A 12,649-nucleotide genomic window follows, 5' to 3' on the forward strand; every position below is an offset into this window, starting at 1 on the left:
ATTGTCTTTAAATAACTCTTAAACTAAGTTCTCTACAATATCTCTATAAGGTGGAACAGGTTATAATTTGCTTTTTTTTTTTTTTTTTTTTTTTTTTGATATCGCAAACTGTATTCTATTGGAATGATGAAAAACTCACATCTTCTTTCCTAACAAGATGGCTGGGGTAGTAATAGCACCACAGGAGACTACTGGCAATAGCCCTACCCCTTCTCTGTGCAGAATGATTAAGATAAGATCAGTTTGAATTCTTTTATAATTATCCCCCTCTCCATGCTGTTGGACTTGAGAAGTTAATTACCACTATTTTCATGCCCATAATGCAGAAATGATGTCTGTGTTATGTACAAATTTGACAAGCTTTTAGAAGGATGCTTGATGATAGAGTCTGGAGATTATATATGTTAATTTTAGGTTTTTTTTTTTTTTTTTTTTTAGAAAGTGACTCAATCATTTCTTCTTAAACACAGGAAAAAATAATTGAACTTGTTCAACCACCAATTTATAATGACAATGATACCTAGCTTGTGGTCAGAAAGCTTCATAACTATCTTGAGCACTTTTGCACAATATATAGCAATTTTTATTTTAACTTATGAATATTTAGCACACCTGAAGGGGCATTTATGATTATGGTACTTCCCTTGTAAATTCTATATAAAGGAGGAACAGAAATAAACAGACTGCCTAATATTTTCTGGAAGTCCTATTGAAAAAGATGTGGGTAAAATAGTATAAAACAATTGAACAGCGTCTATAGTTTCAATTAGCAATAATCATGCCTCAGATAAACCTCATTGGCTGCAATACTTCCACTATGGAAAGCTAGCCTCTACAATTTCAAGCCTACAATAATTTTAATATATACCATTCTCAAACTGTTTTGTGCCTATAATTGCTTAAGAAGTCAATGAGGTATCTTTATGTTAACATAATTTTCATTTTTAATTCTAAGAAGGCTAATGGCTTCAATAACACAAAATTCTTATATTGAATCCAACTGATATTTGTTCAATGAGACAAAAGTGTATTTATAATTTGCTTGAATGACAGGCTGAATCTGAGTGCATGAACTGTTGTTCAGCTTCTCAAACTCAGGTCTATGAAATCTTAACGTACATTTGGTTTAGAAGACTGATTCTAAAATCCATCATTATAAAGCTCTCTGCTACATAAACAAAATTTTAGAATTTCTGTACATGCAGTATATTTGCCCTGAGTTTCATCTCGGCCCTAACACGGATGCTTAATTTGGGGACTACTTTGCCAGCTAGAGACGTTTTACAGAATAGCCTTCTTTTCAACCTCATCAAAGTCCTGCAGAAACAATTCCTCTAAATTATTTTCAAAACTACATGGTTCTTTCTTCAAAATATATCATGGTTTCAAATATGGTGGTAAAAATAAGAAAGGGCATTTTGACATTCGTCCTGATGTCTTTAAACCACTGTCACATGATCATTAAATAATTTTATGTATTTTTACATATTTAAAAAATTGTATGATATATATATATATATATATATATATATATATATATATATATATACTAATAGCTTGTAACATTTCCATAATACTCACTCCCTTTGCTACCTTCTTTAGTCTTACTTCTCAAGCATCACAATCCTAAAAGATAAGCCTTCAATATGATAGTGCTATTATAAAAGAGAATTTAGGAAATGAGATGAATTCCCCAAAATGAGACTAGTGTCCCCACAGCAATTCTATAGAGCTCACTCTCTTCTCATGTCCTGAAAGATGCCTACTTTTAAATAATTGTATTAATTTGCGTATTTATTCATTAACTTGTCATTTTTAAGCTATCATTCAACCTATTTCAGTGTATGGACTTTGCATGGTTTCTTTAGTTAAATATTGAAACCAATTATTTCTGTCCCTTCCTTTCTTTAATAATAATAATAATAATGTAATCTGTTTTTCTCTTTTTTAACATTTATATGCATTACAACTTAAAGTTATCTGATTAGTTTCTAAACAGTACAAAATTTCAATTATATTACTTCTTTATTTCTAAACTTCAGATTGATACCTAAGACTTATAAACACCATCTGTTCCAGATGCTTTCTAAGATTTGCCAGGTCAATGTTGGCTTCTAAAACCACATATTTCATCTCCAATAGCCCAGCCAGTTATATGTATGAAATCGTCAGGTCTCCACACTCAGAAAAACCTCAGGTTTGATCTGATGAACTGTCAATTTTGTCTTAACTTTCTTACTAGTTTTTAACAAAGGCATATCATTTTCTTTGAACCATCAAATATTTCAGTTTTAATTAGAGCTAATCCTACCTGACTGGATTTCTTTTATGATTCTCTTTATTCAGTGCTTCTTGTACCAGATTTAAAGGGCAGTTTAGTGTCAACTCCAAGTTTCTATTTATTGTCATCTCTCTGCAAGCAAACACTTAGAGTAATCAGGAAATCACAGCATAAAACATTGACAATGATATAGGACACTAACAGAATAATCATAATCTTTATTCTTTTTTGTTCTTGTTGGTAAAGCAAATAAGCATCCAAAACTCATTTCAATTGCTCTATAGTCACACTCATAATAGTTATGAAATCTTAAAGTGTTTCTATGTTAACTCATGACATATAAATATTCCTGAGTCCTTGATTTTACATAATACACAGCTTCTCTATTCAAGATTTTCTAATTATAATACTAAGTATACTCTAAGGTATTTGGATGTAGTGTTTCATTTGAATCATATCAATTTACTATGACTTAATATAGTTAAGTCATAGTTTATTTTTATTGAGAATCATTTTATTAGTATCATATATCTAGTTTGACATAATTTCATTAAAGGGAAAGTCATTATAAACATATTATGAACAATTATTAAGTACTCAAATAATAAACACACTTTCAAATTTGCCTCTACTTAAAAAAGTGACTTTTTTCTAAAAATAAAAGTAGCCTAAAATTCTTTTAAATGATTCATGTATAGCCATTCGTTATTATAATATTAATAAATCTTAACATAAAGAAGACTACATTACAATGAAGTCACAAAATTGCAAGTTATGTAGTAACTAATCTTTGAATTACTTGGTAGTATCAAGTATAATTATCAAGTAATTTGTAGGAACATGTAATTCCCCTGTAATTATAGAGCTATTATAGATGCCCCACAAAAGAGAATACTAACACAGCCTTACTAATCTGGAATCATTGCCATCTTTTAACATTCACTGACTGATATTCATGAATGAAACATCTGACTTGTAAGTGAAAGACTCCAGATGCATTATGTACAATAGCTATTCTTTCAATCAAAAGTATTCCTTATTCTTGTGACATGTATAAAAGAGATTTCCCCACCATTGACTATGAAAATGTTCTAAATTACACTAATGCATGTTTAATTTGGATATGAAAAATTGCATCAATATTCAAAAAAGCTAACTGTCTCAAAACATCTTACCTGTTAGAAATTCAGTTTTGTCTCAATATTTTTCTGAAATCCTTACTCATCAAAGAATATTTAAATGGAAAAATCTGCAATATTTTGCAGACACCTGCACATAAATAAATGTATTTTCATGAAGTCTTTGAAAGAAATGACAATGATAATATATAATTTAAAATAGAGAATTGTAGCATTTCCAATTCAAAACCTAAAGCATATGATGTAGTTGAATTTGGGCTAGATATTTTTGGTTTGTTTTGTTTGCTTTTGGGTCTACTTAGCACTGAGTCCATGGATTATCACAGCCCTTGGCACTCTGGCAGGACTTCTAGCCACTAATTTATGTGGCACTGGGTTTCAAATTCTATGGAAATCATTAAAATTAAAAATATATGGGTACTGAGAGAGACATCATCTCCAGTCAAGAACACTAGAATTTGAGTTATTTTATTATTGATATCATGGTAAATTTTTTACTCTTTGTCCAATAGGATTTCACAGATTGCTGTGAGTTCAGATACATATTAGATCAGTGACATGGTACAAAATTGGCCACGGTGACATAATCAGATGTCTCTGTGTTGACCTTCTAAAGTCAAGAAGAACATAAACAGAAATGCATGAGTTGCAGCCTAAGAAATAGTCCAATATAATGGGCTACCTAACAGATAATCACTAATTAATCAAAATCTTTTGAAATATTTATTACTTCATCCAAATGTATCAAAATGTATGACATTTGCTGAAGGTCATAAACTCATTTTGAAGAACTTGTATTAAAATAGATAAGAGAACACAGTGGTTTTCCTCACAGTTGAAGAACAATTAGTAAATCATAACTTTATTTCTCCTAATTAAATCTTGTGACCTAAAAATTGGGTTTGTGGTTTTCTACTTTTATTTAAGTGGAAGTACATTTCTTGAGCTGTATGGCACTCTTTTTCAGTGGTTGCTATTTTATCATAAATATTATTGTAATTAATCTTGAATTTCAGTTTACATGATAGAAGATAATTAAGTTAACAGAAATAATTGATGCTCTCAATGCTAAAGCTATTAACAGAGAAATAGTAAATTCAGTAGATCAGCAAGAAATGACATATCACTTTAGTTCCATAAGATGAAGGGAACCGAATATTCAATAGTACTTCTGTATCAAAAAGCAGTGGCAAAATTCTGTCTGCTCTCTGACCCTTTGAGTAACATCTGCTTTTCCTATTGCATTTAAGACACTTTGAAATCTCGTTTTATTTAAAATCATCCCTTATTAATTAACGTATGTTAACTTTAGCCTATGTATGCCTATTGGTATCAGAAAGAATTTACAGAGTTAAAAACAGCAGAAACACTATAGGAGCATAGTTAAATTAGTCCAAACAAAACATTAGAATAATACTCTTGCCATTGATAGTTTGTGAGAGATTTAAAGATTATTAATTATACAAAAGAAATTAAATTGTCTAATATTTAATATTTAGCAATAGTGAAATTATACGCCCTATATCTAAATACATATAATATCATAACAAGACATATCAAGACAAAAATATATGCTATAAATATAAAATTATGTGATAGAAGTTTTTATATAATGGAGCTCATTCTGTATTTCAAATCCTGTTTTTTCTATCATTTATAAAAGACATAATATATCAACTTTATGTAATTTCTATTTCCTGAAATATATTTAAGGTATTTGTACATTGTCTATATTTATTTTACTAGTATTCACAAATTCTTTACAAAATCATGTTTTATAATTCTCAACACATTATTTAAATTATTAGACAAATGACATTTAGAATGAATATTTTACACTAAAAAAAATAGAAAAGCTTGAGTTCTAGCTCCAGTTGCCTATGACTCTAAAGAAGCTGTTTAACTTCTTACACTCATTTTTGTTAATCAGCTCACAGGCTCACTCCTTGTTACTCAAAAAAAAAATTTATGACAAAACTGAAATAAATAACCTATAAGGTCCTAGATCTCATTTGCTATGATTTTAATGCCTGTTCATGTAACTCATTTCTACATAGCTAAAATACATTAGTATTCAGTGTGTAACAAGGCTCCCAATACTTATTTATAGGACATGGGCTCAGGGTAATGTACTGTGGCAGGAAATACATAATAAATACATGAATGAATAATGCACACTCCTTGATCTCTGACCCTTGTCAACATTGTTCATTAATTGAATGGCTAATTTTGAAGTGAGCAACAACCACAGGATCTGGTTTATCTCACGTTAGTTGTAAATGACAAGGCTACTGATGTGAATTAAAGTCTAAAATTTTGTGTACGAATATAAATTGAATTTAATTTAAAAACAGAGAACATATTGAGTGACTATATGCTCATTAAAAAAAGAAAGGTCTGACCAGTTTTCTTTATCTCTGCATCCATTCCAAAACCCATAGACGTTATAAAGAGAAATCCTTATTAGTGAATTATATAAGTAGTTTCTCAAAGTACAGTGAAAAATGAAATAAAATTATATTGCAGTACACTCTGCAAGTTTAGGAGAGTCTAATAAGCAAATATGTTTTTTTTTTAACGAAAAACTTAATCAATGAAAAACACTAACAAAGGCCTTTCCGCTATTTATATGTTGTGCAGATTACCTCCCAGTGAAGGCAGACTGTGCAATTTAAATTCTTAGCAGGAACCCATGAGTTATAGCTTCACTCTGCCTCTCTCTCTCTATTTCACAAGCTCCAATATAGAATCTCTGAAGCAAAGCCACATCATTTCATAGAGAAATTATTCCCCATGTATTCCAAGATGATACCAATCTTCGTCTCTGTGGCTGGAGCCACGTTTCCCATAACTGTAATATATTCATTAGAGAACAATGATTAGTTTGATTTCTATGCTAAAATATTCATTTCTAAAAAGTATCAGTTGAAAAATTCATCTAAAAGTTACTGAAGAAAAATGTCTATCCAATTTTCCAATTGCTCATCCTATTGTTTCTTTCTAAGGACCATTATACATGATGACTTTGTCATATTCCAGTTTATTTTTTCCACATTTCTCCCAAAGTTTTTAAACCACCTACTCTGGACTTTTATATGAAATCATCCTGCAATAGCATCCTGGGTATGTGTGTATGTTTGTGTGAGAATGTGTGTGTGTGTGTGTGTGTGTGTGTGTACAGTGTGTTTGTGTACAGTGTGTATTTATACAGTGTGTGTAGGTACAGTGTGTACCTGTGTGTATTCTCATAGTCCATGTTTTCTTCTGTTCCCTAAGACAAGATAAAAGGGTTCTATGTCCTTGTATTCAAGGTACCCAATTATCACCTGAAATTTGTGGACCATATTTCTTTTTACTGAGTAGTTATTAATGATATATTGTTATTAGATAAAGAATGGGTGGAATTCAGAATTTCATAATCTATGCATACTATAGATTTTGTCTTTCCAAGGATTGGTCCAGAACACTATTTGAGTTTAACCACTGTATCATGAAACTAAGGTTCCACTTAATTACTGCAGTGTGTAGAAGGTTATTTCTAATTTGATTAAAAATTCCCACATGGTAAGGATTAGTGTGCCTCTTTGCTGTGGTGACAGTTACATGCTCCTTTTGATGAGTGAGAAGATCTGCAATCAAGACCAACAGGTCTGAGAATAAATGAATCTTGAATGGAATTGCAACATGACAGTCTTCTTCTACATGCTAGAAGCTAGCATCTCTTTTAAATGAATGAGTTCTGCAGGCCCATGTGAAGATGTCCCCAAAACCTTTAATGGAGTACCAGATACATTTATTCCTTGAGTACCAGATACATTTATTCCTTGAGAGAATCATGTCAGGGGCAGGACACTAAATAGTGTGTGAGCTCTTTTATTGTGGCTTTTGTAGAAATTGTAACAAACCTAATTGTCTCCCTCCAAAGTATTTGTAAGTGTAAATGACAAATTGCAATGAGAAAAGACATGAAAATCCCATCATGTGCAGTTTTGTATATTTATTCATATATAAAATAGAGAAGATTAAATGGAGTTGGTATAGTTCAGTTACTTATATCTGGCTGAATGCAAAGCAAACTGAGCATCAATTAAGTCTGTGGCAAGTTTCCTTCCCATGATCTGAAAATGCACAGTCTACAAGACAGAGTGGAAGTGATAGAAGACACCTATAATCTCTACCACTGTTACAAAGGAAAAGTAAATTGATTATGCAGTAAACAAGTGAGATCCTTAATATTAGTCTAGTGCAAAAACATAGAGACTTTGGCATAGGTATAAGGCTTTAGTGGCTATCCCTGCTGCATAGTGAGATATAAACTTCACATGGTACAAGAAAACTTCTGGCAGGTATGGCTATGGCAATTATATAACAGTATGTAAGTTGAATTGGTAAATTGCTAAAGCAATCAAAGAGTAGTCAGAAAAGCACAGGAGAAAAGGGATCAGATTGAGTCACTCGGAGCAAACATTTTTAGCCAGATTTTCTACAAGAAAAAAATAAACTGAAATGTTGAGCTAGAGAGCTCCTCAAAGTTCTCAACATCTGAGCAAAAATTCACAGAAGACACAAATGGTGAAAAACTACTGGCAAAAATTAAGCCCATCACTGAGCTGCACAGCCATGACCCCAAGAGTAGGCTGTGAATTGTTCTTTTCTCATAAAGAATATTTGGGGAGGACAATATTCATCCAGACAGGAAATACTCAAATAGTCATGTGTGGTCTATGGAATGCCATGGGCTACTGTGCTGGTCTGTACCCTGTGAGAAAAAGGACGCAGTCCCAGCATCATGTAAGGCAAGGTTCCACTTTAATTCTGATGGAAGCAGAGCAATACAAACTGACACTGTAGACACTGGTTGAATGATCAAATGTACAGGAGACCTACAGAAGTGAAAGCATCCAGAATGAGGAGACCAATTGGATGTTTGAAAATGCCTAATGTTGCTGCAGCTGCTTGCATGCAGACAAAACTAAACTAGAAAGTTTCTATTGTTGACAATAACACATGATTGGTTTGCAGGTAATGGAGAAATCAGGCTGAAAGTGAGCTTGAAGCTGTCTCCTTACAGCCTCAGTCTTGTAGGACTACAATGTGTTGTGAGGGATCATCTAGGACACTTGTTGATGAAAGACCTGCCTGTTTACAGACTCCATATACTACTCTACCACTGTAACAGCTACAGTCTACACATGCAATAATGGCATAACCAACTCATGTGCATTGGGATTTGAGAACTGCTGTGCTGGAAGGACTTTATATATGGTACCAGGCCAAAGACCTATAGGTACAGTAGTTCTAGTCTCCAGAGAGAAGCACTTGCTTTTGTTTTGATGCACAAATGTGACGTACCTTTCACATTTAAATGGGTGTGCTTGTGCTCATATATTATTTCACAATCCAAGTTGTGGAGAGGAAAATCATTTTGTAGTGTACAGATGTTAATTCAGAGACAAGGAATTGGCTGAGCTCCTGAGAATGACAGATTGTTGTTGTGGGACACTGGCCTTATGCTCAGGCCTGAACAGAAGAATATGATCAAGTATCTATATTATTTCTGCCAGGGATCATCACACAAAGGGGAGAAGAAATAACACATGAGCCAAAAAAGGGGGGGGGGTAGAGAGTTCTATATCTATTTCCTCTGAATTGAAACATTTCATCCTAAAAGAAAAGAGACTCTTGAGACATAAAACACATGAAATTTAAAAGATTCAGAAAATGTAGTTGTAAGAGTCCAAGATCTTAGTTCAAATATATACAACTAGTAGCCAACATCAAAGTAAATGGTGAGAAGGCTGCCCACTTTCTGCATACCTATTCAACATTGTACTTGAAGTCCTAGTCAGAGCAATTCCACAACAAAAGGAGATCAAGGGGATACAAATTGGAAAGGAAGAAGTCAAAATATCACTTTTTGCAGATTATATGATAGTATATATGTGACCCTAAAAATTCCAATAGAGAACTCCTAAACCTGATAAACAGCTTCAATGAAGTAGCTGGATATAAAATTAACTCAAACAAATCAATGGCCTTTCTCTACACAAAGGATAAACAGGTTGAGAAAGAAATTAGGGAAACAACACCCTTCTCAATAGTCACAAATAATATAAAATACTTTGGCATGACTCTAATTAAGGAAGTGAAAGGTCAGTATGATAAGAACTTCAAGTTTCTAAAGAAACAAATTAAAGAAGATCTCAGAAGATGGAAAGATCTCCAATGCTCATGGATTGGCAGGATCAATATAGTAAAAATGGCTATCTTGCCAAAAGCAATCTACATATTCAATGCAATCCCCATCAAAATTCCAACTCAATTCTTCAACGAATTGGAAAAGCAATCTCCACATTCATCTGGAATAACCAAAAACCTAGGATAGCAAAAACTCTTCTCAAGGATAAAAGAACCTCTGGTGGAATCACCATGCCTGACCTAAAGATTTACTACAGATCAATTGAGATAAAAACTGCATAGTACTGGTATAGCAACAGACAAGTAGACCAATGGAATAGAATTGAAGACCCAGAAATGAACCCACACACCTATGGTCACTTGATCTTTGACAAGGTAGCTAAAACCATCCAGTGGAAAAAAGACAGCATTTTCAACAAATGGTGCTGGCACAACTGGCAGTTATCATGTAGAAGAATGCGAATTGATCCATTCCTATCTCCTTGTACTAAGGTCAAATCTAAGTGGATCAAGGAACTCCACATAAAACCAGAGACACTGAAATTTATAGAGGAGAAAGTGGGGAAAAGCCTCAAAGATATGGGCACAAGGAAAAAATTCCTGAATAGAACAGCAATGGCTTATGCTGTAAGAACGAGAATCGACAAATGGGACCTCATAAAATTGCAAAGCTTCTGTAAGGCAAAAGACACTGTCAATAAGACAAAAAGGCCACCAATAGATTGGGAAAGAATCTTTACCTATCCTAAATCAGATAAGGGACTTATATCCAATATATATAAAGAACTCAAGAAGGTGGACCCCAGAAAATCAAATAAACCCATTAAAAATGGGGCTCAGAGCTAAACAAAGAATTCTCACTAAGGAATACCGAATGGCTGAGAAGCACCTGAAAAAATGTTCAGCATCCTTAATCATCAGGGAAATGCAAATCAAAACAACCCTGAGATTCCACCTCACACTAGTCAGAATGGCTAAGATCAAAAATTCAGGTGACAGCAGATGCTGGTGAGGATGTGGAGAAAGAGGAACACTCCTCCATTGTTGGTGGGATTGCAAGCTTGTACAATCACTCTGAAATCAGTCTGGCAGTTCCTCAAAAAATTGGACATAGTACTGCCAGAGAATCCCGCAATACCTCTCCTGGGCATATATCCAGAAGATGTTCCAACTGTTCAGAAGGACACATGCTCCACTATATTCATAGCAGCCTTATTTATAGTAGCCAGAAGCTGGAAAGAACCCAGATGCCCCTCAACAGAGGAATGGATACAGAAAATGTGGTACATTTACACAATGGAGTACTACTCAGCTATTAAAAAAAATGAATTTATGAAATTCCTAGGCAAATGGATGGGCCTGGAGGGCATCATCCTGAGTGAGGTAACCCAATCACAAAAGAACTCAAATTATATGTACTCACTGATAAGTGGATATTAGTCCAGAAACTTAGAATACCCAAGATATAAAATACAATTACGAAACACCTAAAGCTCGGGAAGATCGAAGACCAAGGTGTGGATTCTTTGCCCCTTCTTGGAATTGGGAGCAAGACACCCATAGAAGGAGCTACGGAGACAGAGATTGGAGCTGAGACGAAAGGATAAACCATCTAGAGACTGTCATATCCGGGGATCCATCCCATAATCAGCCTCCAAACATTGACACCATTGCATACACTAGCAAGATTTTGCTGAAAGGACCCTGATACAGCTGTCTCTTGTGAGACTATGCAGGGGCCTAGGAAACAGAGAAGTGGATGCTCACAGTCAGCTATTGGATGGATCAGAGGACCCCCAATAGAGGAGCTGGAGAAAGTAGCCAGGGAGCTGGGGGGATCTGTAACCCCTATAGGTGGAACAACAATAATGAACTAACCAGTACCCCCCCCCCACCCCAGCTTGTGTCTCTAGCTTCATAGGTATCAGAAGATGGCCTGGTCAGCCATCAGTGGAAAGAGAGGCCCATTGGTCGTGCAGACCTTATATCCCTCAGTACAGGGGACCATTAGGGCCAAGAGGTGGGAGTGGGTGGGTGTGGGAGTGGGTGTGGGAGGGTGTGGGGGACTTTTGGGATAGCATTGGAAATGTAAATGAAATAAATACCTAATAATAAAAGAATTCAAAAAAATTTTATTTTGTCAAGTTTGGTTGTTATCTTCTGGAATCCTATTCTTCTTAAATGAGAGACAGCAAGCAAGTGAATACATATGATAGGCAAGATGGATAGGAACTGGGCGGATTAGAGGGAGGGGTAACTATATTCAGAATATATTGTATGAGAAAATAATATATTATCAATTAGGAAAAAACACTGACATGGCTGTTCATTCCATTATCTTCTGCTTGTTCCTTCAGACTCTGTGAGCTCATATATACTTTGCTTAATTGATTCAGAGTGTCTTGTTCTCCTGTTGTTTCCTATCTACTTTGGCTTCTATATTCTTTCCTCCTCTTCTTTCACCAGGTTCCCTGAACTCTGAGGGGAAGGATTTGATGGAGACCTCCATGTAGACTCCTTCATCTCATAATTGTCTAGATGTAGCTCTCTGTATATGTTCCCAAATGAACATTTTAATATTTAAAATTGGATGTTATTAATCTATACAAAATAAATAAATAAATAAGAAAATATATTTGGATCAATTATATCTCATAGTTGCTTATAAAAATCTGTTCTTTCCTTGTCCCCATACAATACAATTTACTTGCCCTTTTCCATAGTGAATTGTGCATTGTGAACAATATGGCTTCCTTGATTTTCAACCATCTTTACTTAAATCCAGGGGAAAATAAAGTTTTATCTTATTTCTGCAACATTGCATTGTGATTTATAGTGGCCCTTTAAACAAATATTAAGAAATTATCATGACAACAATTATAGTCACCAAAAAAATTAAAGTAGTTCTAAAGAATTACAGTCAGCCTTAAGATATACAGTGAAGTTGTTCATATTTAACACATTATTTTTTGTATTGTATGGAGTTATACTCATGTAATAGACATTTTCTAAGATAACTCATTATGGTATT

At 33.9% G+C, this 12,649-nt stretch overlaps 1 pseudogene; it reads right to left on the reverse strand.

Moving 5' to 3' along the window:
• Positions 1 to 652: 652 nt before the first annotated feature.
• LOC115031258 (U4 spliceosomal RNA) lies at positions 653 to 827 on the reverse strand (annotated as a pseudogene).
• Positions 828 to 12,649: the final 11,822 nt, after the last annotated feature.

Source organism: Mus caroli, unplaced genomic scaffold (genome assembly GCF_978045245.1).
Source record: "Mus caroli unplaced genomic scaffold, Mus_caroli_1 scaffold_4, whole genome shotgun sequence".
In the NCBI taxonomy this organism is placed as follows: Eukaryota; Metazoa; Chordata; class Mammalia; order Rodentia; family Muridae; genus Mus; species Mus caroli.